Consider the following 26,353-nt stretch of genomic DNA (forward strand, 5'->3'; position numbering starts at 1 on the left):
TAAAAATTTGAGCAGTGTTTTAACCATTTTCAATTGTAATTTGTTTTATTTTTAATAATGAGTGACAATCAATCGATGAATCTGAGGAGTCCCAACATTAGTTGCTAATGCTAACAACTCTAGACAATCGCCAAGAAATAGAACAATATTGTAGAGAAAGGATTATTTTAAGTCATGATTTCGATGTATTGCAGTGGTGGTGAGTAAATGAAAATCGTTACCCTCTTCTGTCAAAGGTGGCATTGAAGTTTATTTCAATACCTGCAAGTAGTGCACCGGCTGTAAGAGTTTTTTCATTAGCAGGCAATGTCATTACTGAAAAGCGGACTAGATTGGGACCAATACCTGTTGACAGTTTACTATTTTTACACTCTTATTATAAGCATATGACCAAATCAGAATAAGTTATATTTACTTTTTTAATAATTCACATGCTCAATTTCGTTCATTCTTTTTTTTTATTACTAGTCATTGAAGGCCAAATACATATAAAATATGTAATGCCTTTGTTGTAAACCTTAAAATTAAATACATAAGTACATATGAATATACATAATATGTATAACATGCAATGAAGCAGCAAAACACGCCCTGCCAACCACGGCTACCCGCTTGTGACAAATATTCTTATACAAATACACATTTTTTCTCTATACACTAACACCAACGCACATTTTCGGGTTATTTTTTGTTTACCTAAATGCGATGAAAAAAAGTTTGTTTCATTTCCTGATTTATTTGAATGAGTATGAAGAAGAAAACATAATTGTCAATAGTCACAATAGAAAATCCCAAAAAGGGTAATAAAAGAAACGATTGAAAGACGCATGTCATTCGTGATCGTACCATCGTAAAGGAGGCTCGTTCAACAAGAAGGTAAGTAAATGAATTTTATGTGATTTTTAAACAATATTTTGAAAATAATAACTTCATTTATTTTTATAGCATTGGAAATCAGAACTGAATTGGAAGTAGCAGCAGCAGCTATATCATCAGAAGCGGCAAATATCAATTGTTAAATAAGTGTGTGAAAAAAGTGTGTGTATTTTTTTAATTCATTTTAATAAATTCATACATACATATGTACATATGTATTTTATGCGTTTAAGGCGGCCTGCACAATCCAATATAATATGAGAAAACAAATGTTTGTTTTATATTTTAAATGATCAGATAATACTAATCTTTTATTTCAGATATTTTTATAATTTTTATTTAAATAATCTTTCTTTCCAGATTTTGTCACTATTTTTAATTAATTAATCTTTTCTCACAGATGCTATTATCATTTTTATTTAAATGATCTTTTCTTTCAGATGCTATTATAATTTTTATATAAATAACCTTTCTTTTAATTTTAGATATTACGAACTCAATTTAATTATCCTTTATTTTCAGGTACTAAGAATGTTTTTCTTTAATAAATTATTTTTCAGATCAAATTAAATATATTTTTATTTACACAATGTTAGCGTTAATATATTTAATAATAATAAATCTTATGTAAATATGCATGAAAAATAATAATATTAATAATTTCAATATTAAAAAGTTTTGTTTGAAATTTTAAAAGTAGGAATCAAAAAATGAAATCCTGCATCAGCTGACAATTAGGGTAATTAGAACTATATTTTTACATAAATAATTTATATGACACTGCTGAATGAGCGCAACAAAGATGTATGATCACATGTAAACGTACGTGTGAGGCGAAAAGTGGTTAGAATCTTCACGCGGACTATGGCGAGCTTACCACTACTTTTGAGGATTTCAAAACCTACTGTTTTACTAGTTTTTTCACCAGCCTGGCAGGGCTATTGATAAGATATACATTTAAGCAGTGCACTTGAAAGTAATCCCAAACCTTACAGTATAAGCAATATGATAACACAGGCACACACATGTATTGCATTGTATAGTTTGAAACATCCCCTGCGAACCACGGCTACCCGCTTGAGACAAATATTCCAATACAACTACACATTTTTTCTCTATACACTAACACCAACGCACATTTTCGGGTTATTTTTTTTTTACCTAAATGCGATGAAAAAAAGATTGTGGCATTGCTTGATTTATTTGAATGAGTGCGAAGGAGAAAACATAATTGTCAATAGTGACAAAAGAATATCCCAAAAAGGGTAATAAAAAAACGATTGAAAGACGCATGTCATTCGTGATCGTACTATCGTAAAGGAGGCTTGTACAACAAGAAGGTAAGTGAATGATTTTTTTAAAATAATTTGCAAATAATTACTTCATTTGTTTTTATAGCATTGGAATTAGCAGCTGCAGCAATATCATCAGAAGCAGCAAATTTAAATTGTTAAGTAAGTATGTGAGAAAAAGTGTGTGTTGTTTGAAATTGGATTGCGCAGTTCAACATAATACGCAAAATATGTAATTATTTATATTTATATGTACTATTATATGTACATAAGTATGTATTTTATGCGTTTAAGGCGGCCTGCACAATCCAATATAATATGTGAAAACAAATGTTTGCTTTATATTTTAAATAATCGGGTAATATTATTCTTTTATTTCAGATATTAATATGATTTTTATTTAATTATTCTTTCTTTTCAGATTTTATCACTATTTTTATTTAATTAATATTGGCTATCAGAGTAAATTCTATTTGTATTTATATGTATATTGTATATTTTATTCTTTCAGATAATATTAATCTTTTTTTCAGATATTACTATCATTTTATACAATTAATCTTTCTTCAATGTAATTATTATTTATTTTCAGGTATTAATAATCTTTATTTTATTTTCAGGTATTTGTCTTTTATAATATTTTTCCAGTCTTTTATTTTCAGGTTTTAATAACTTGAATTTTATTTACAGGAATTTGTGTTTTATAATATTTTTCCACTCTTTCATTTTCAGGTTTTAAAAATTCTTTTCTTTATTTAATCTTTTTTCAGATATTAAATATTTTTTAAATTAAATATATTTTTATTTATATAAATTGTAATAAATTTTTGTAAACATATAAAAATAAAATAAAATAAATATTTTGAAAATTAAAAGTTTAGTTTGAAATTTTAAGAAATTTTAAAAGTAGGAATCAAAAAATGCAACCCTGCATCAGCTGTTTAAAATGCAACCCTGCATCAGCTATTTAAAAAGAGAAAATGCAACCCTGAATCAGCCTTCGATTGGGGATATTAGAGCAGGACAGATATACTTTTTTATATGACACTGCTGAATGAGCGCAACAAAGATGTCTGATCACATGTATACGTACGTGAGTAGGTAAAATATCTGCCAGGCTTAAGAAACATTCTATATGTTTACCACCACGTTTACCACCATGTTACCCGCTAATTATCTGGTGTTTTACCCGCTCATGGTTGGCAGGGACCCCATATGGTGTGCAGTACATATACATCCATATATTTAATTAGAAACGTAAGATTTCAAAAATAGTATATAAGGCTTACAAATATCAAAAAAAAAAATTAGAATGAATAGTTCTCAGCTTGAATGAGGTTTTTATTTTTCCGCCACCAGCGGTAAGAACTTAAATATTCTAATTTGTTTGAAATTACATTTCAAACAATTGAAAAGTAATATCTTTTACATATAGTAGCTTATCTTCTCCATTTTTTTAAATTGCTTTTTTGTTTTTTTAATCTTTTCATAATGTCAGTGACATCAAAAGATAGATCTTTTATCTCAACATTAAAATATGAATTGTTGTAATGGAGTGTCAATTCGTGGATATTTCTTTCCATGTTGCCCATAAATTCTTAAATTCTTAAAACGATTTTAGGTTCATCTTCGTCGGCAGTATACATTTTCATTTTTACCTCTTCAATAATAGATCGAATATACATATGTGTGTCGATATTTTTATAATAGTATTCTCTATTAGTAGTTGGGCTATTTCCTCTAGCTCTTATGTCCATCTCTTTGGACTTTAGTTTCTTTATGAGCGGTCCTGGAGTCGCTCCCCATTATATTCGGCTTTCCTCAATATAAAAACCGCATTTATTTTCTCAAATTTAATGTAATGATCTCTTCTACGCGTAGATCGCCTTTATTTGGCGTTGTAACATGTTCTCGGTGTTCCACATTTTTAATAATTTTTTTTTAATAAACTGTTTTTTCTTCAAAAAACGTAGGAGGTAATTTTTTTCGTCACCTGGTTGACCTTGTTGTGTCTCGATTCACAGCCGTTGAATTTTTTGTTTAAATTTTTACACAGCGCTTAGTTTCGTACTAATGCGGCTTATGTGATCAAATGAATACGCGGGAACATGCACCTGTCTTACAGTTTCTTTATTAAATTGCCTTTGTAAGTAACAGGGCTTTTATATTGCCTATATTCATACATATATAATAGAACTTTTACATCTGCCACAACTCTCTTGGCAAGTTAAGAAAAAATCCTTGATATTGCCTGTATTTTATTCATACAGGTCTTACAGTATTGGCTCAACCTACTTATCCGGCTCTAAGGATCAAATGTTTGAATTGTAGTATAAACTGTTTGATTTGTATGATCAAACTTTAACAATGAACTGCAAATGGCGTCGTGAATCCTACTACATACATGAACATTTGTAAGAAGGCAGCGACATAACAATGGCCGGCATGTACACAACGGGATATCTGGATTGGATACAACTTATGTTATATTAACTGTATTGACGTGCCTATTGCCAGTGGAGACTCCCTATTGCTTATGGAAAGCAATATATAGAATACTAATTAGTATGCCATATATTGAAAGCAATACTTCAGCAGTTTGAGAGTGCAGTTTTCATTTCTATGTAAATTTCGAAGCGGCAACATATCCCATTTGCACATATGCCGACGGCATTTTCATTTCGGTAATATGAAATTTAGTAGAGCGAGTATTAAGACGATTGTGTTATGTTATAAAAATAAAGTACATTTACAAAATAACATTTTTCCAAAAAATTAATATTTAGTTCAATATTGTTAATTTACAGAAAAATTATGCACAATGGGTTGGAAATGAGCTAAGTTTTAAATTTAAAAAACTTATAGAAGCATAAATCAAAATATCATTGCTCATATTAAATTTATTATTTAATTGGTATATAAAATGTATGCCACAATTATTATATAGTAGTCCAAGAATATGAATTCTTATTTTTCCCAGAAATACATTTGTAAAAAAACTTCCTTTCTCCTTTTTTATTTTCTACATAAATATTTAAACAGTTCAAGAGTTCGAAACATGCGCTAAATCAGCTCGAACCTACCTATCCGACGGCTTTTCGCAAATGATAAAATAAATCTTTCAAGAGTTCAAACATGCGATACATCAGCTAGAACCTATCTAAACGACGCCTTTTCGCAAATGATTAGGTTATGATAACAAATGCCCACATACAGATTTGGCAATGGCAATAGCAATAGATTTGAAAGTTAGTATGCCATAAATGTTTGCCTGTCGAGATGCCCCGCAAAACAAGCAGTCCATTTTGTATGTACACAGTTTCGTTGTTGCCATACCAATACATTTCACTTCAATTAAATTGTAATAGTTTGTTCAAAGTGAAATTTTGTATGCAAAAAATAAGTAAATAGATAAATATTTTTGTTTTAAATTACACTGGCCTACAAAAAAAAAGTTTGGTTTGGTGCAGCTCTGTGGGCATCAGTAGTCGGTATACTAGGTAGGATGAAACACATTCCCGCTACTAGATGTCAACTGACAGCTCTAGTTTAGCTACAATTCTCATTTAAATTTCCCCGTATACTATGTATGCAGGCACTTGACAGCCACCGCATCCCGCATCACTCATACGCCCTGGCATACACTAAGTAATGTAAGCTTGTATGGTACTGTCCTGCATGAGGTCAACCGTTTCAAATATTGGCAATTTATGTGAATAAACCAATTACACTGACCTACAAAAAATTTTTTTGGTTTGGTGCAGCTCTCTGCGCATCAGTAGTCGGTATAGTGGGTAGGATGAACCACATTCCCGCTACTTTTTTCTTCTTTCTTATGAACAAGAGCTGATATGGAAAATGTGACTTGTTTTCTCGTATGAAATCACAAAATGCATCCAAAATCAGGTATAAAATCTTAGACACCAAAATGAGTGTCGGCCAGTGTTATCAATTGTTATTACAAATGATATAACACAGCAATTTTATGCTTTTATTTGTGAAATAACGTCAGGTTTGTTAGAGCTTTGAATAATTTTGCATTTTACACGTTAGTGGCATCACTCTTCTCTACTGCCCTCTCTACTGTCGTTGGCAAATATAAAAATATTTTGAAGTTAGCGAGAGCGACAACGGCCTGCAGTCGTATAGTCGTTCAGCTGTCTAAATAACTGTCTCCTTAAGAACGTGTGTATTTTAATATTTGACAGATGTCGCTTGCAGTCTGTCGCGCTCTATGTGTTCAGCACATTATACCCAAATAAGAATTTTTAAGTTCTTACCGATGTTGGGGGAAAAATAAAAACCTTATTCAAGCTGAGAATTATACATTCTAATTTTATTTTGATATTTGTAAGCCTTATATACTATACTATACAAATCTTACGTATCTAAGAAGCCGAGAAGTTTCTTAGCTCTATTAAAGAGTACGATTCCTTCGGTCGTGAAATAACAAACACTCTTAATTTTATAATAGGTTGGCTTCTAAATATAAGTAGCTTAAGACGTTTGTGGCATTTCTAGTCACATAAGGGATTCGCACATTTAATGATAAGAAAGCTGACTCAGGATAGACACTTTCTACATTTCAAAATATTCAAATAGAGGTAAATGTGAAAACAGCTTTCTGCAAAAAAAATGCTTTCCTATATTTTTGCGGTTACTTATTTTATAAATATTTTAAACAACAAAACTGTTTCATGCCGTTGCACAGATTTGATGGTGGTATCCCTGAAGAATATTTCTTTTTCACTTCCGAAAAGCAATATATTAATTGCCAAGTCGTAAAACCATCCCTTGAATTTATAAAATTTCTAACAAAAATCTAAAATATTTTTACACAACATTTTGATTTTACTTGCCACGCGGGATGTCGGATGCCGCATGCGTGCGCTAACCAAGAGCTACCATCTCCTAATCCAGGGTGTTATGCGACTCCCGTGCCCATTGGAACTTTGCAGCCAGGAGGTTAATGTGGCTGTATTCTAACGGAGCCTTCCCAACACCGGGACGAATTGGGAAGTAACGGTGGCCTTACCGCGTCAAGGGGCTCTGGCGTGGCGGACCTTCCAGTTCCCCATAAAGAACATAGACCCGATAGCTCACCCTGTTTGAGCCAAGGGTCGAAAGAACAGGGAATAGCAACAACAACAAAACAAACATAAACAAAGGACTTGATGACGGACAATACGACATAGGACAACGATAGCGGAAAATAAGAAGGAGATCGAAACGAGGGTCGAGGGGCTAGGCGAAAGTTTAGCTTCCTCGACGCTCTTGATGACGTTCGCTGTTTGAGGAGCACGCCAGGAAGGATGATGACGACGTGCCCTCTTGCAGCGCAGCGCACCTGGCGGCAACGCCTGGTGCCGCTAGCAGAAACTAAGGACGCGTCTCCGGCAATGGGTAACAACAGCAACGTGCCAGTTAGCGCGCAAGGCAGCGGTATCAGCAACCGTGGCCAGGTCAGCCCAGCTCGGAACGTAAGGCGGGGCGACAGCAGGGCACTGCCCGCGGGCACGTACGCCCAAGCCGGAAAAAGGAAGAGCGGCCAAATCACGTCGCAGGAGCCCCCCCTATCCAAAAGGGTGCGAGGCACGGATACAAAGGCAGCCGGGGGCCAACCATATAGACCGGCTCCTCACCGGGTGGAGGAAGGGCGGCGCGGATATGCGTATGCTGTCAGAAACGTCCGCATGGCTGTCCTGCCTGTCAAATACCCGGCGGAGTCGCTGAAACCGGATGAGCTCACCGTGCTCCAGGACATCCTGATAGACGAGGCGTCCGAATGAGAGGACTACACGGCGTCCTTCCTGGGCATCGACTTCAGGGGAGGTATGATGCAGGTAGACTGCCTGGACGAGTCGTCCGCCGACTGGCTGAGGGAACACGCTCCAAAGCTGGGAGGCTGGACGGGCCCTGTCCTCTGCGTGAAGAGGGTGGAAGATGTGCCAATCATGCACAGCATGACGATGTTCCTCCCTCAGCGGGGACAGGACATACGAGCACGCCCTGAACCTGGTGAGGAACCAGAACCGGGGACTCCAGTATCTCGTCCTGGTGTGTTGCAGGCAGCAAAAGGAGAAGCTAGGTGACATTGAGGGATGGAGGTTACACCTTTACATCAACGATGAGTCATATAAGTATGTCCGGGCCGCGAGCTTCCGCCTGTTCTACAGATATAGCACGGTCGTCATGCGGCCCTACAAGTCTGCTGACACTGCGAGCAAGGAAGCTAAAACTCTACAGGACAAGGGCGTCGACAACCAGGCAGTGCCGGAGTCCACCCCGGAGGAAACAAAAATGGAGGTGGACGAGTTGTCGGAGCAGCCCTGCGGGAGCAAGTCCGGACAGGTAGGGCCAGCAACGACCACTGACGTCCCCGCAGATGGCCGGAACACGGAGCTACCCTCAACGCAGGAGCTCCTAGACGGACTAGGAGGCCCAATGGACAGCAGTGCGGTTGTCGGCGGGGTAGAGGACCTCTCTCTCCTCGAGCCCATTCTATGATGGCCGACGTCATGGAAATTGCCCAAGTGAACCTGCATCATGCGGCGGCAGCCTCAGCTGTCATTACAAGCAGGTTCACTGCGGAGAAACTGGCAAATAAGGTAATCTGGGACCCTCTAGCAAGAGGCCTAGGACGTGTATAGTTGTCAGAAGCAATATTGATTTCTTTTGCATTTCAGAGTTTCTGACACAGGACTTGGTGGCGGTACAGGCCAGGGATAATGAGGGCAAAGACTTCGTACTGGCCTCAGCATACTTTCCGGGAGAGACAGCAACGGCACCCCCGGAGGCGGTGAAAAGGCTGGTAAAGCACTGCAAACGGCACAAGCTCCCCCTCATCATCGGCTGCGATGCGAACGCTCACCACACAGAATGGGGCAGCACCGACTGCAACGCGAGAGGTGAGTCCCTATTAGAATATGTTGTAGGCAGTAATTTGGCGATTGAAAACGTTGGGTGTGAACCCACTTTCGTAACTATTAACAGGAGGGAGGTACTGGACCTCACCTTGAGCAATGAGCCTGCAAATGGATTGGTCTCGCAATGGAGAGTCTCTACGGAGCCCTCCATATCAGACCACAGGATTTTAAGGTTCACGCTAAAGGCAGAGGTCAGGAAACTCCCCCCCAGACGCAACCCTCGGAAGGCGAACTGGGATGCCTTCAGGGTTATACTAGGTGAGGAATTGGGCAGGGGGGAGCAGACCGATAGCAGCGTGTCAGGCCCAGGCTTGGAGATTAGCCTATCTAAGCTAAACGAGTCTGTCATTAACGCTTATCATGGCAGCTGCCCCCTACAAGTGACCACAGACAGGCGAAACAGTCCCTGGTGGTACAGGAAACTATCAGACCTCCGGAAAAAGTACGCAGACACAAACGGCTTTTTACGGCGGGCTCGATCCGGTGGGCAATGGCCCGTTTGAGAGATTCAAGTCTCCGGGAGTGGATGGTATTTTTCCAGCGCTGTTACAACAGGGGAGCAGCATTTACTGCCTCACCTGATTCGGCTGCTGAGGGAAAGCCTCGCATTGGCGTACATCCCTGAAGTATGGAGGACATCGAAGGTAATCTTCATACCCAAGGTGGGTAGGAAAGACTACTCATTGGCGAAATCCTTCAGGCCAATCAGTCTAACGTCTTTCCTACTAAAAACCATGGAGAAGATCGTGGACCATGAAATAAGGTCGACAGTGCTGAAGAGAGCACCCCCTGCATGCGGCTCAGCACGCCTACAGAGCGGGTAGATCCACTAAACACTGCTCTGTACCAGATAACCTCTGAAATAGAGAGTTCACTGGAGCATGGAGAGGTGATGCGTTGCGCGTTCTTGGACATCGAAGGTGCCTTTGACAACAAGTCTCATAAAAGTGTAGCCAAGGCACTGGAGAAAAGGAATGTGGCAGCACATTCCCCCCTCCCCCCTCCCCCACATTAAATCCCTCCAAGACGACCGTAGTCCCGTTTACGAGACGCAGGTCCTTACCCGGTCTCAGGAATCTTACACTTGGGGCAGAGAGATAGAATGACCGGAAGTGTCAAATACCTAGGGTTAATGCTAGACTCTACATTGCGGTGGAATCAGCATGTAAACCTGACCCTGGTCAAGGCAACAAAAAGCTTTAATGGTGTGCAACCTGCTGGCGGGCAAGTCCCGAGGCTGTAAGCCAAGGATCCTCAGATGGTTGTACACCATGATAGTGCGACCAATAATCACATACGGGGCGGTGGCCTGGGCCTCAATAGCGTCGCAGACTTCGGTTAAGACCAAGCTATCGATGCTGCAGCGGCTAGCCTGTGTCTGCATGACGGGCGCAATGCGCACCTGTCCAACGGCAGCACTGGAGGTTCTGACGGAGCTTACTCCGCTTGATTTGGTTATCGGTCAGGTAGCCAAGCACACAATTCTGCAAATAACGGCAGAGGGGTGGGGTAAATTTAGGGTAATCTCGTCCCAGAGGATGGAAAAAGATAAGTGGCGATGTACCATCAGCCCTCCTCCCGAGGGACAGCACTACCAAACAGTTAACTTCAAGAAGAAGTTTAAGGTCACCCTCGGCAGCAAAGACGAGTGGAATGATTCCAACCTCGAACTGATGCAGAGGAATAGTACGCTAAGGTGGTACACTGACGGATCGAAAATGTCGGAGGGAATCGGTGCGGGGATCGCGGGCCCATACACTAAGCTCTCCATACCCATCGGAGAGTTCCCAAGCATTTTCCAGGCAGAAGTTTTTGCCATAAGTCGGTGTATAGAAATAAACCTCCATCGCAACTATCGCAATGAGAGAATAGCCATTCTCAGCGATAGCCAAGCGGCGCTAAAAGCGATCTCTTCTTACGAAATCAAATCACTATTAGTGCAGGAGTGCAGGGAGAGGCTGAACAGCCTTGCAGAACGTAACCAGGTACACCTAATCTGGGTGCCTGGGCACAGAGGTATAGCCGGTAATGAACTGGTGGATGAGCTAGCCCGCTCCGCAGCCACCACCAAGATGGTGGGACCGGAACCCTTTATTGGGGTAGGTCCACATACCATAAAGGAGCTACTTCGCAGGGAAGAAGGAGTGGGCAGAGAGGAGCATTAGCGGCAAACGCGTGGTATGAGATATGCCAAGTTGCCAATGGGAGGATACAATCTAAGCAGGTTCAAGGTTATAATAAACCTCCCCAGGAACAAACTCAGGCTACTGGTCGCATGGTATACCGGCCACTGCAAGTTGAATAGGCACCTGTACAACATGGGCCTATCCTCTTGCATTAACTGCCGGTTCTGCGACTTGGAGCCTGAAACCCCGGAGCACCTGCTGATTGACTGCACAGCAGTCTGTAGACGCAGGACTAAGGCCCTCGGATCAATGCTTCCGGATAGGGATCGCATAGCCTCACTAGCGCTCAGAAGTCTATTGAACTTCATCGATGCGCTGGGGCTAGGTGAGTCTATGTAGGTTAGGAGAGGGCTCAATAGACCAAAGGTCGCGGTGCATTCCTCGTATTAATCAATCAATCAATTTGACCGACAGAAAACATAAAAGGTGCTGAATTTCTAAGCTAATCTTGTTTTGTTAAAATATTTGTAAAGTTATATTCTAATAATTCCAACTGAAGGGGTAACCGGCGTAAGGTAATAACCAGAGTGCACCGCACCGCAGCCCTCAGAGTTGCATCAGCCTACCGAACAGTATCAGGCGATGCAATATTAGTTACAAGCGGTAATGCCCAATTGACCTTCTAGCATATGAAAGAAAAAAACTGTGGGAGCTAAAGAAATCATCCGATATATCCGATTAATAACAAGAGTGCAACACAACAAATAAGGAAAGATACAATAACAACATGGCAACAAAGATGGGAGAATGAAAGTCGCGGCAGATGGACGGCTAGGCTTATAAAAGATCTAGACTTATGGACAAGCCGTAAATTCGGAGAAGTCGATTTTTACACAACCCAGCTATTATCCGGTCACGGATACTTCAAAAAGTACCTCCACAGAATGAGGAAAAGTCGAAGAGCCGTCATGCCTATATAACGACGCGACAGAAGACGACGCTGAACACACATTCTTTGAATGTGTGTGTTGGCCACGAGAACGCACCGCCGTAAAAAACCTGGTTGGCCCAATAAACGCCACCCTGAAGTATTGCAAATGCGGTCCCAGGGTGGGCGACGGTTCCTTAGAGGGGGGGTTTTTAGTGACCTGCATGTAGCACATACCGCTGCTGTGACGATAGCACCGATGATGCGGAAGGCATTTTCCACCCCCTCACCCGCAAAAAAAAAACCTGTTGAGGTGATCGACGTGTGTTTGGCGGTCTGCCAAATAAAATAAAAAATTATTAGAATTTGGATAAAAATTCAGATATATAGTATATGTTTCAGGGAGTGTAATATATAATATGAGTGGGTTAGTATGTACAATTGTGTGGTTATGTGGGTGGGTTTATTCAATTATAATTTAACTTAAGGGTTATTTATAAGTATAAGTATAATAGATATTTTAAATAAAACCTGAATTTTTCCCGGGTTGTTGATTTGATGAATCTGCTGTTGTTGTTGTTGTTGTTGTTTCTGCTGCTAAGAATTCTGGCGCCTGTGTGTCCGTCCGCTCTGTGATTCGTTTTTATTGTATCTTTCTGTTTGTGTCTTCGTTGTTATGTTGGCGCTGTTGAGTGTTTTTTGCATTGCCCTCTATATCGTATTTAGACGAGTTAGGAGGACAATGCAGGAATGTGTTCATTTGATATGAACATCCTGGCCGCCTTGCAGGGTCTGCGAATAAAAAGGTATACTTTGGGTTTAAATCGCACAAGCACCGGTTAAAGTCCAACCGAGTGCGGTGTTTTGTGCGATCACGGTACTGTTATCGTGGTTGAATAATGCGGGTTTCATTAACTTTGGGTATACGTCGGATCCCAGTTCCAACATGATTTTGTCATTCTTCAAAAATGTAGGGTCGGCTAGGACTAAGTAGTCGAAGTTCTTAATGATTTCGCCACTTAAGTCACGATTATAGGGTCGGGTCGGTAAATCATGTATCAGAAGGCAGTTAACTTCGACATGCCATTCGGAATCAGTTAATGATCTTATGACGACTTTGCATATACGATGCGAGTCGAGGTACGTATTCTGTAACCTCAATCTTTGAACCAGCTCTGACGCCATTATAGTCACCTTTCGGGTGGGGTTGATTATGGCTCGTATTTTATTCCATTTGCCATCGTGTTTAACTTTGATCATGACTGATGGTATGAGGGTGGGCTTGGCCAGTAAAGTGGGTAGAATTTTTTGTCTATGCAATCTTTCTTCGCTTTTTGATGTTTTTTCTGGCTCTTTGCAGAACAACCTTGGGTGCCCATGTAGGGTTGAATGGTGTTCCCCATTACACGTGCCACATCGTTTTGTACTTGTGCTATGTATTTTCGCTGGAATGCGATCTGGCCAAGCAATTGACGCAGTACTTATACTTAATGACTGCGTCAAACTTTTCGTTGATGTTCATTTTAGTAAATTTTGAACATGTTACCAGTCTATGATCTTTTTTGCATATTCCACAGGCGACGTGTTTGTATGTTTGTTTTGTTGAACGGCTGATAGCACGCCGGGCCGTGCGGTGGGTACTTTCTCGTTCATCTCGAATAGGGGAAAGGCTGATAGTACGTCGGGCCGTGCGATACGTATTTCCTCGCTCCTCTCTAATGGGGGAAAGGATCGCTTTAAAGCGATGTAGGCGTCGTGCTAGGGTTCCTTCGTCGGGGAGTAGGCTGATGCTACGAGTCACGCTGAGTGATCGCACAGTGAAAGTGGGGCTGCTTTGGCGGCTGCAAATTGGCTTCGTACTGGTTTGACGGGCCATGTCTCTATAAGGAAATAATATTAATTATACGGTAAAGTAACTATTTTGGTTATTGGGCGGGTAACTGTTTCCTGAAAGGTACGTATGTCAACTACTCTTGCTTTATTGTCTGCACCGGGATACGTTTTTTCGATGCGACCAAGTCTCCACTCATTTGGGGGTAGTGTTTCTTGACGTTTAACTACTTTAACGTTGACGTCTATAATGCGTTGAAGGTATTTCCACCTATATCTTTTGTGGAGTTCTTTCAGATATTCTTCTTTCCATCGTTTGCAGAAGCGTTGAAGGAGTATTTCAGTTTCTGCCATCTTTGTGCGATGCTTAGATATGCATCTTCTAAGTTGGGTTCTGCTGGGATTAATAAAGGTGTACCTATTAAGAAATGGCTTGGAGTTAAAGGTTCTAAACTCGTTGGGTCTTCACTTAATGGGCTTAAAGGGCGAGAATTCAAGCAACTTTCGATTCGGGTTAAAAGAGTAGCTAGTTCCTCGAAAGTGAATTTCTGGTTCTGAGACACCTTTTTTAAGTGGCTCTTTAAACTTTTCACTCTTGCTTCCCAGAGTCCACCCATGTATGGAGCTCCTGGAGGATTAAAGTGCCAGTTGATGTTTTGGTGTGCTTCACTAGTTGTTAAATGACTTTTCAATGACTTCATGAATTCTCGCCGATCTTTAATTAAAAGTTCAGAGGCTCCAACGAAATTAGTACCATTATCCGAATAGAGATCGGCGGGACATCCGCGCCTGGAAAAGAAACGATCAGTTACTGGCTCTAGATATATTGCCTTGGTCGTAAAACAAACAAATACGCATACATAACCTTTTGTGATCAGACATGCTCTGCCGGTGTAATTTTTTATGTCTTAGGGACCGACAAAGTCGACTCCTGTTGCTGCGAATGAACGGGTTAAGGTGGTACGTTCTGCGGGTAGTGCTGCCATAATCTGATTAGTGTTTCGCCTTTTGCAAGCAAGTTTTGCACTGATGAATGGTAGACTTGAGGAGGGGTTTCAGCTTCGGTATCCAGAATTCCGAACGCATAAGTCGTAAGACTAGCTGGTTGCCGCCATGAAGGGTTATTAGATGGGTAAATTGGGTGAGTAGTTTGGCTAATCGACTGCTATGGGGTAGTATGATCAGATAACGCTCGCTGTATGATAATGCGGCTGAATTGCTCAACTGACCATTAACTCGCATTATTCCTTTGGGATCGATTAAAGGGTTTAGGGTCGAAATTGTACTTTTTTTGGTATGCTGGTTTTTTGGTTTAAGGCTTCATACTCTTCCTGGAAATACTTCTTTTGAGATAAAATAATTATCTTCGTGCGAGTAGTGATGAACCCCTTCTGGAGTTATTTCTAACGTTGTGTATGACTGTTGTGACTTATTGGGTGACGCATTCGAACAGAATCTGAACAAATATGCTAAAACTCGAATGGCTTTGGATAAGGATGAGAATCTATCCAGCATATTGGGGCCACACGAGTCTTGGATACCAAAAGGGTTGTCCAAGTATTTGTGTTAGTAAAAACACTGATATATAGGGCTGCTGCGTAAGCTTTTTCAGATGCGTCAGAGAATCCATGAAAACTGTTGATCGCTGATGTCGAAAAGTGGGTCCATCGAGGAATTTCAAAGAGATTTAAGGAATCGTAGTTTTTTATGAATATTTTCCATCGATGCAGAGTTAAATGTTTTATACATTCATCCCAATCGGATTTATCAAGCCATATCTGTTGCATTATTATTTTAGCTGTGACTACAACTGGGCTGAGCTGGGTCGAACAATTTTGCTATAATCGATAATTCTTCTCTTTTAGTATACGACGTTTTATCCTGAATAGGGTTGATGAGAATAAAGAACGCATCTTATTTTGCATTCCATCTGATTCTTAGTGTGTTATTGCATTTTGGTAAACTGAGTGAGTTGGTATCCAATAGGTGTTCTTGTGGGATTCCAGATAAAACTTTTGGGAAATTTGAGGTCCATTTGCGTAGAGCGAATCCTGCGGACTTCAAAGTTGAAGTGAGTACATCTCGTGCCATTATCGCTTTTGGTACGTCATGTCATCAACATACATTCCGTTTCGAAGTGTCTCTGATGCCAGTGGGTGGTGTACAAGTATTGTCCGCTAATTTGAGGAGGGTACGAATAGCTAAATATGGAGCACAGTTCATACCAAACGTAACAGTTTGTAATTCAAAATTTTCTATAGGGTCGTTAGGGGATTTCCTAAATAAGATTCTTTAAAACGGAGTGTGTTTGCTTTCAATGAGTATTTGGCGATACATTTTTTGAATATCTGCGTTGAATACGATTCGAAACATTCGCCATTTTATTACTAGGATTACGAGGTCTGCTTGCAGAATGGGTCCAGTATGCAGTACATCGTTGAGGCTGTTCCTGTTCGAGGTGGGGCTTGATGCGTTGGATACCACTCGGAGTTAAGTCGCTAAGCGATACGGTTTGATGACTGCGTGATGCGGCAGATAATACGTTTTCGTATTATCCGCAGGGTCGTATTCTATTTTGGTCATATGACCGAGTTCCAAATACTCATTGATGGCTTTGTCGTATTCCGTTTTTATTTCGGGTTTTCTCGACAATGATTTTTCATTTCTAAGAAATTGAGCTATGTGTCTTTAGTTGCCCAATTATATGTTGTCTGGGGTTTTAAAAGGTAATGTTACCACATAGCGCCCATTTGAGTTTCTGTGGGTCGTATTTTTATAAATTTACTAACAAACTATATCTGAAGTTGAGGGTAGACGCTTTCTTGGAATTTCTTCAACTTCCCAAAATTGTGTGAGCAACTTGTCTGGGGTCAACTTATTGAAAAATTACATTATTGAGGGTGATAAGGGCTTTTCTGGTGTGAGTCCGGATAGAATCCAACCGAATTCCGTTTCCTGGGCTAGAAGGGTTCCGAGTACATTTCTCCGTACACCACTGATAATTATTTGTGGGTACAAGTCACTTCCGATCAATATGTCGACTGGTCTGGGTTTATAAAAGTGAGGGTCAGCTAAACTAAAACCGAAATCTGTATTAGTAATGATCGTATTAAGTGAGTGAGTGGGGAAATTATCGGTTAAAGTTTTTAAGATAAATGCGTGCGTTGTTATCTTAAACTCTTTTCTTGTCGGGGAACGAAGGATGAGTTCACAAATTTTGGTGGGTGTTGCCGAAACGGTGTTGTTCAATCCAGTCACTAGTGCAGTTTTTCTTGAACGTGGGTAGGTCCAATTTTCTCTGGAATTTCTCTAAAATAAAAGTGGCTTCTGACGCGGAGTCGCCTAGTGCGCGAGCTGTGAATATTTGCCCTTTGTATAAAACTTGCACTATAGCAGTACCTAACAAAATCTGCTTCCCACTGAAGTTTTGTGGGTCTTGGATTTTATTTTTAGTGGACTGTAAGAGGGTTGTGTAAGCTTGCGGATTTGTATTAGTATTAGGAGGTACTGCTGGTGTTTGGATCAAGAGGCGGGTTAGAGGTTCTTGATCCTTGCGGGGGGGATTGGGAACGGGGTGGTGTATCCCTATGCAGAAGTGTGTTATATTTCTTCCTGCATATTCTACAAGAATATTTGCTCTTGCAATCTCTGAAACTGTGAGGTAATGCAAGACAATTGAAGCAATAACCATAATTTTTTATTGTGGTTATTCGGGTCTCAACATTCATTTGTAAGAACATTGGGTATTCTCGAATGGAATGTTGTGTTCTACATAGCTTACAACTTTCAATGTCTTGAGGTTTTTCGAGAAGTTGTTACCTCTAACTGCGTGTTCACTAGCGTGTGAAAATTTCAGGGTCGAAGTTCCGGACACAGTAGCGTGAAATGTGCTGAATTTTCTGTTTTTTCCTTTTCTATAGGATCCACTGTCGGATTGGGTCACTGGAACGGGATCAGTTAGATTTCCTACTGCTTCCAAAGATTTATATCTATGAATGAGCGACGCATCGAAAGATTTTCAAGATGGTATTTCCGAGTTATCTTCTAGAGTGTCCTCAAATTGATGAAGTAGGGTTTTGGGTAGTTTCAATCCACACAAGAAGATTAAGATGGGGTCCCAGCTAATAGTGCCTATGTACACGTTTTGCAGATTTGTGAGACAATTATTGTCCTCTGAAGGTGTTTAATCGCGCTTCCACTTTCTTGGGTATCTTGTGGTAGGTTGAATAAAATTCTCAAATGCGCGTTGACCTGAACTCATTTGTTCTCGTATTGGTATACCAGGTCCCTCCATGCCATCAGGAAGCCATCATTTGTTAATGATGCGTTTTTAACAATTTCTCTTGCTTCTCCTCGGGTTTTTTGAATCAAACGGAACAGTCTTTCGTTGGTGATTTTGTGATTGACATATGTAGCCGTAAAAATGTTTCTGAATGAAGGCCAGGTTGCGAAATCTCCATAAAATATATCCATATCACAAGGAGATAGATGAATTGAGGGTCCTATGTCCCGCGATGTATATTCCTCTGAAACTCGTTCCCTTATTATTGGAGTTGGGGTCTTGAGATCATCAATAGCTTGATTAATGGATCCTAAACATTGCAAATATAATTGATGACCCTTTTTAAATTTTTCTTTGATCTTTGCAAAGTCAATAGTGTCACCGGGTTTTTGTGGGGCTCTACGAAAGGTATCATACGACTTGTTTGCCTTGTCGTATATCGCGTTGAGATCAACCATTTTGTATTTCCAGGGTATAAATCGACTCATCGGGTTGAGTGTCCTCAATATATTCCAATAAATCGGAAATACAAAATTTAAACTCTTCCATTATTATTAAAAATTCACTTAACCGGGTCGTAACAATTAATTAAATTGAAATGGATCAAATAATAAATTTTAAAGAATATTTCTTTATTTAGTTTTGAATTTTAATAAGTTAGTAAGCAACGACTTTATTTTTTTGTTTGATGTATATATTTTGTACCGCAAAATATGATGGGTGAAATTCCGACGAACGAAAATTTCCTAATGGGTCTTTTGAAATTTTTCGTACAGGGTCTGTTTTTTGCTTGCTCACACTGCACTAGCAGTCAACGTTAATTTGTTGTTAGTTGAGCGGGTAATGCAACTAAACATTTGTACGCGTAGGTACGCTACTTGGCTCTCAAAATATATGTGCGTGTGTATATACGTGAACGGGTAAAGTGCAAAGCGGAATATAGCAATAACCAATTCTGCAAATACTTTGTGCTTAATACTGGTTAAGCAAAAGATTTACTTTGAATAGAATATTAAATTTGTTTTTGTTTCACTATGCCGTTTTATTCCGACTTGCACTAATAAATTTATATATTAAATAAATTTGGATTTGAGTACTTACAATTTTTTTCACGTATGGGTTTGCTGATATTTGTAGAGTTTGTGTTAATCCAAAGTGGTTGATTGGGTGGGTAAATATTAATCCTGAGGATCTGAAGTATGGTTGATTGGGTGGGTGGAAATATACAAATCCTGTTGATCCAAACGATGATTAGTTGGGTGGGTTTATTTTAATAGGCAGGCGATCCGGATCGAAGGACCAAAATGTCGGGGTGATCGACGTGTGTTTGCCGGCGTGCCAAATAAATTAAAATTATTAGAATTTGGATAACAATTCAGATACATATAGGATGTTCACGGTAAGGGGGTTATCGGGTTATGTGATTATTAAATTAAAAATAACCTCTGTGCTCCGTGAACATCCTATGTATGGTTATTTGCTTATTTTTACACAAACAGCTGTTCATTGTTTACAATTCTAGTTCAATGAAATTCCTACTTATAAAATGCCTAAACAAAGTTTAAAAAGCAAAATAATCGAATTTAAAACAAGTTCTGCTATTCAGGAAATGGACTTTATTGAAGGTATGTGCTTATTAAGTAATCCGAATTTTAAGGGTTCAAAAAATTCTTTGTATAAATAATAATTTTTGATAATTATTGATGATTTTTGATGCTTTGCGATACTTTTTATTTCGGTTTTAATTTGCTGATTGTAAACAAAAAACAGCTGTGAATAGCAGATTTTCCAATAAGAAAATCTAAATGGAAATGCCATTCGCTTAGTTTTATTTATTTTTTGTGCTGCCATTTTATTTAGACGAGTTAGGAGAACAATGCAGGGATGTGTTCATTTGATACGAACACCAACTAATTTTCTTTTGTAACAGCTAATAAATTTGTATATGTCAAACGAAAGTTTACCGCCCAGGACTGTATCTTTTTGCATGCAAAATTTAAGAAATTCTAAAGCGTGCTTAAAACTTGTTAAAAAAAAGAACTTATATAACAAGTAACATCTCATTAAAATTTAAGAAAAATGCAAAGTAATGCAAAATAAACTCTTAAATAACGCAAACACTTGCATTACATATTGTCGCAACAGACTTTACAATTTATATGTAGCTTAAATACTACCACAACACCCTAACTACCATGAAAGTAGCAAAAAAAGTGCTACACAACACCCTAAGATTTTCTAGAGTTGAGAATTTGTATGTAAACAAAGCAAAGGTTTTGTGGGCACACAGACAAGACGTATCACATCTGCAACACGCACAACCAAAAATGACGCTACAATCACTGCAGCACATGTCAACGTCGCCGCCTCCACGCTACATGCAACACTATCAAGTGACCAACGCCACAATCAGCCCCCGCGCAGGTTGCTAACCGGCCACCGAGTTACGCTTCAACACCCTACATTTCGCACTACCAACAATGGTAACCCATCGCCAACTATTCATTTACGACCGCACATCGAGTACGAATTTCCTCGTCGACAATGGGAAGGATTTCGGCAACTCCGCTTTCTCGTAAACTCACAATAGTAACTTCTTTTCGACTGCAAGCTGCAAACGGTAGCAAAGTCGGAACCTACGGAGATAAGGCGCTCAACTCAGTCTCGCACGTTTAGGCTCCTATGCAACCGTCGTAGCTCTAGCCGAGAACTGCACAAATATCCAATCGGTCTCTTGTAGACCCTAACCCAGTCTCGCACGTGTAGGCTCCTATACAACGGTCATAGCCCTAACCGAGAACTGCACAACAACCACTTAATCATACCAATTGGCCAGTGACAACAGTACGCCGCACAGCCGTACTCTCACCGAGCAAATAAATTCGCAACAACTACTTAACCATCCAATTGGCCAGTGACAACAATACGCCGCACAGCCCTACTCTCACCAAGCAAATTAATGTTTAGGATCTAGTAAAGTAACTCAACCTTAAAAAAGTCCAGCAGGACTCTATTTGAGGGGGAGTTCTGTGGGCACACAGACAAGACGTATCACATCTGGCAGCACTGTTTGTCAGTTATTCTATTATTTCATTATCTTTATATTCTTCTTGGAAATTTACAGTTTCAACTGTATTCTAAGCTTTTAGTTTTAAGAAGCCTTACTTCTTGTACAGACGCCAACAAGTGAAGAAGTCTTTTGAGTTATCTTAATAAATAATCTGTAATTATATATTAAACTAGCTGACCCCGCAGCCGTTGCCCTGCGTGAAATTATGTGTTTTGAAATGAAAAAAAGTTGAAATTATATTCTGTCGAAAATGATTTATTTACGATTTTTCTACATTTTTTTTATGTAGCGCAACTTAATAAACATAACTTTTTGATTTCTGTTCTGGTGCGTAAATATATAGAGAAGATGGGTTTCCAACTCTTCAACACACCACATACATATATCTGGCCGTGTGAAAAACATAGCATTTCCCGATTTCCTTGTGTCCTGTTGATTGTCAACGCAAGGGCAATTTTCCCTGGAAATTGAATACGTTTGAACTGAAATGGCTGTCCCTTGTATTCGATAACTACGTCATAATCATTCGGGTTCCATTACACAGTTTCGGCGCATGAAGATTGTGAAACATAATAATGACAGATCCAACTTTAAGACGCAAATGATGCTGGGGCAGGCTTGGTATGGTATTTGGAAATTCCACTGGATAATTTACGGTTTCGTCTTCCTTGTCAAGACGATCGATCGATTTATATGAGCACACACCTCCCGGAACTTGACTTTGAATCTTCCAGTTTAAATCACTAACATCGGTAATTTTGGCAGCTAAAATTGCTCGTGCACTCAAGCAATTGCAGTTACGATAATTTGGCCAATGTTCGGATAAACTTTCGTGATGAGTTCATCTTCCGTTGAAGTGAATTGACAAAAGGGAGGTGAAATTGATATCAAACCACGGGAAGTATCAACCGAAATTTGCCCATTTCCAATTCTTAGCGAATACAATGTAAAATGTCATCGGCAATGTCATTTTTTCGTATCCCATAATTAACGCGAATTTGAAGGCTGATATGTCGAAATGATCTTCGCGAAAAGTATGCGAACTTCAGTGGCATGCGAAGTACTATCGCATTGTCCTTCGTCTGTTTCCAGTGATTATCATGTTCCAGCAAATGCTACTGCTGGCATGCTTCTCAAAATGTTGCACACACTGCACCATTCACAATACGCGATGACTTAAATGAAGTTGAACCGCTAGACGCAAAACAGTCGGAAAACTTTCATGAATTGCAAAAGTAAATATCCTACAAAGCGCTTTATTGCAGTTCACATATCGACCCATTTGATACTGCTGATCTCATATCGTTCAAGGCCAATAACCGCTATGTTGCTTTCTTTGGTGACGTACTTGCAAACGTATTTGATCGATTACACCAATCTGCAATATTCAACATTGACATGAGTTTTGAATGTGAATTAGACAAAAGGGGCGAATATGGTACGACCCATGTGTTGTCAACTTCGATGTGTTGTTAACGTCGATATTCACGCCTCTAAATGCTAAATGTTCTGCCATTGTCGTCTGGTGAGTGACGCCGATACAGTTAATATCCATCATTTCCCATTCCCGTTTCGAAAGAAAAGCACAAGAGTAGTGTTTCGTGCATTTATTGTCAAACATACAAACCAAAGTGGGATTGTAAGGTTCGCAAGGTCCATGAATCATATTGGTTTTCACCACTTCGTATAATTCTGGATCTATCTCTGAATCAGGAATTTCCGCTGAAATTATTTCATCAATTTGATCTGGTGTAATCACCATCCGCATCCAAAGAAGAATGTGTGCGTGCGGCAAACCTCTTTTTTGCTACTCAACAGAACACATTCAGCATCTAACGGCATCATATATACCATAGGTTGCTTCAAGATAAAGACCATCAAACATCGCAGCTATTGTTTAAAAAGTCGTGCTGTGATATCGTTACGATCGCTAGCTGATTGACCGCGATCCATAATTCCGCACGTATGTCATCGCATTTTGGGAGTACTTCTTGCCTTTCTTTGGGCTGCCATACGTTGATGGCAAAAAGAACGCCGACCAATATTAGCGCCACCTCTTCGTGGCTTCGTAGCAAAATTTGAATCTGTAATTGATCACATCGTCTCAAACATATATAAAGTTTTCACTGAATAATTTTCAATAATTTTTCCTTTGGATAGCCGGAATAAAAAAGTAAGCGACCGCAATTGAACGATTCAAATAATTTACAAATCAAAATATTGAAAAACAAAACAAACAAAAATTGAAAAAAATGTGTATGGAAAATGTTACATTTTGGAATTGTCCAATTTTCCGACTTCTCCTCATGAAAAGTACATATAAGGTATTTTGTTTCTAAACCTTTCCTGATCCACAACAAACAACCTTTAAAAATTTCATTAAGATTGGTTCAACCGTTCTCTTAGTGTTACTAACAAACAAACATTCATATTTATTGTAACGTTTGTATGGGGAAACTATTCGAATTTTTCTCGCCGTAAAAACCATCCTTGAACTTCAACAAACATTTAAGAAAAAGAATTGGCCAAATTGGTCCAGGCGTTATTGAGTTATGCGCGTACATACATTTTTGGTATTCATTTTTATTTATATAGATGTGGTGTATTCGCCACAGTTTATTATTGTACCCTGCAAGACGGAGGTAACAGATTGCACAAGCATATTGAAACATTTTCAGCTGTTCACTAGCACTGTTACATTTTCTGGAATTTTCAATTGAATGGGAGAATACGTAAGTAAGAAGGAGAAAAACTATCGACATTCTAAACATATTGTAATATTAACTTGCTAGAATAGGAAAAAAAAGTCCAGTTTATTTTGGATTTCAAAGAGATATGTTCGTTACTTGATAATTTGATATTGTATGATTAATTTCTTTTATATATAGAAAACAAAAGCGCTTAACAAGGAGAAAATTGCGAATTACAAACAAATAAGGGAGTAAGTTTTAAATTATTAAAGTTAAATAGATTATATTTAATTCAAATAGTTGTTATAGATTGCGCATTTGTGTGAAATATGTAAATTGTGCATTATATCCACATACATATATATATACATACATACATGTGTAAATGTAAACAATTTAAAATCTAAATAGAAACGAATTGTGCGGTTACAATTATAAATGTGTAATCGGGAATAAAATGGGTATGGTCGGATAGAGGAGGTTCCCCAGACCAATATTGATGTTAAATAAATATAACAAATAAGTGTTTAAAATATTATCTTATAATCTCGGTTGCGCTCCTCCAGTAGAACCATCAAAATTTGTGGTGCCGTCACCATCGTTTGGCGGCCATCCAGGTATAATATATTAATATATAAATATATTAGTATTTGCCTTAAAAAATATATGTATGTATTTCAGATATAATCCAGAAGCAGGATGCCATTGAGAACCTTCTCACTGCCATTGAAAAGGCCCTAAAAGACAAAGTAAGTAACGCAGTATTACATTACCAAATTAATACAGAAGCTAATTTTTATATTTTAATTTTCTAGATGCCAGAAAAGGGCGAGGTGCAGGCACAGAGTAAATTATTGCGCGAATGCCGCGTCATAGCGGCAAAGATGCACCATTCAATTAGCCGCAGGAGGACGAGCATTACGTGGAGCTCGCTTCGAAACTGCCCATGTCTTCGGAAGATCACGTGCGCTTCGTGCAAAACAAACTTTCACAAAAGGAAAGCACGGATGCTATAGTAAATATTTCTTTTTTAAATATAATGCGATTTTGCTAAAATTTACTATCATTTATTTTTTTATAACAGATGCGGCTAATATTGAAGGCAAAGGGCGCAAAAGGCAGTGTGGACGGCGTACTGCGTGGTATGCTTTCAGACGATGTAATATACCATTACAATTTAGAGGGGCGCAAAGGGAAGGAATCTCTACTAAATCTAATTGCGTAGGGTTAGTTTTTGGTTGGTTTTTTTACTGATATATATTTGAATGTCTTACCTTTAAAATTCATTTTAGATATATTTGATGACAAGGACAAATACACAATCTGTGAGGAGCTCCGGAGATTTGTGGCCTTAAGCCTCAATCGCTTTAAACAAAAAAACATAAACCTAAGGCTAAATTAATATAAATTTTCTTGTATATATTAGTTGTACGCTGTACATATTGGTTCTAAGTTGTATATATATTAGTTTTAACTTGTATGTTCTAGTTTTAAGTTTTACGTATTAGTTTTAAATTATAAGTTGTACATATTAGTTTTAAGTTGAAGTTTTTAGTTTTACTTTTATAAATACAAATTTTAAGAATTATAATCTTTATGCTGAGATAAACTTAATGTTGTATTATTTTTCGGCCGAATGTATTAATAATAGGCAAATTATTGGTTTGAGTATATATGATTTTAAAATTAAATAAAGCGAAATAATATAAAAAATACTCTATTTACTCTATTTAAAAAAATTGAATTTGCTTGAAGTAACAAATGTATAACAAATATGCTTGTTACTGATCGTTCCTGCTAACATGTTTATATGTTAAAGGTAACAAACTGCTAACGAAAATAATAACACTAACAGATATGTGGGTAACAAATAACTTTTGCTATGCATAACACATAGGTAAGCTATGCGTAACAAAAGAATTTGTTACCCGTAACATGCTGTCAAGAGATTTGCCAACAAATGTATTTATTCTGTTAGAGCTAGGCAGCATGCGATATTTGCCATTGGTTAGAGTGAGATGACCATTGAACATCAAATCAGAGAATATAAAGCATAGAGAAGGTGCAGGTTCGATATCGAACATTTGTTAGATTTATAGTTAGGAATTCACCTCACAACCACAGAAGTCACGCTGTGAAATGTTAACATTTTTAATAGTTCTCCACTTACTCACACAGAATATAAAGAGAAATAAATCTATGTATTTACGGCATATGATGACATGGCATGTATGCCCAAAAAGAGAATATGAAGAGACATCAATATACATATGTATGTCCATGATTACTCTCCCAACGAATGTAAAGAATTTCGTTTTGCTTGTTTAAATTTT

At 38.7% G+C, this 26,353-nt stretch overlaps 1 long non-coding RNA gene across 4 annotated transcripts; it reads left to right on the forward strand.

Moving 5' to 3' along the window:
- The first annotated feature begins 24,136 nt into the window (after positions 1-24,136).
- LOC120781478 lies at positions 24,137-25,665 on the forward strand. Of its 4 annotated transcripts, none has more exons than XR_005706086.1 (6): positions 24,137-24,271; positions 24,321-24,637; positions 24,702-24,769; positions 24,836-25,035; positions 25,105-25,257; positions 25,313-25,665. It is a non-coding gene; the product is annotated as an uncharacterized LOC120781478 (long non-coding RNA). The 4 variants fall into 4 exon arrangements; XR_005706083.1 differs by having other exon boundaries at positions 25,105-25,246; positions 25,313-25,662; XR_005706084.1 differs by having other exon boundaries at positions 24,330-24,637; positions 25,105-25,246; positions 25,313-25,662.
- Positions 25,666-26,353: the final 688 nt, after the last annotated feature.

This window comes from Bactrocera tryoni, unplaced genomic scaffold, assembly GCF_016617805.1.
Source record: "Bactrocera tryoni isolate S06 unplaced genomic scaffold, CSIRO_BtryS06_freeze2 scaffold_7, whole genome shotgun sequence".
In the NCBI taxonomy this organism is placed as follows: Eukaryota; Metazoa; Arthropoda; class Insecta; order Diptera; family Tephritidae; genus Bactrocera; species Bactrocera tryoni.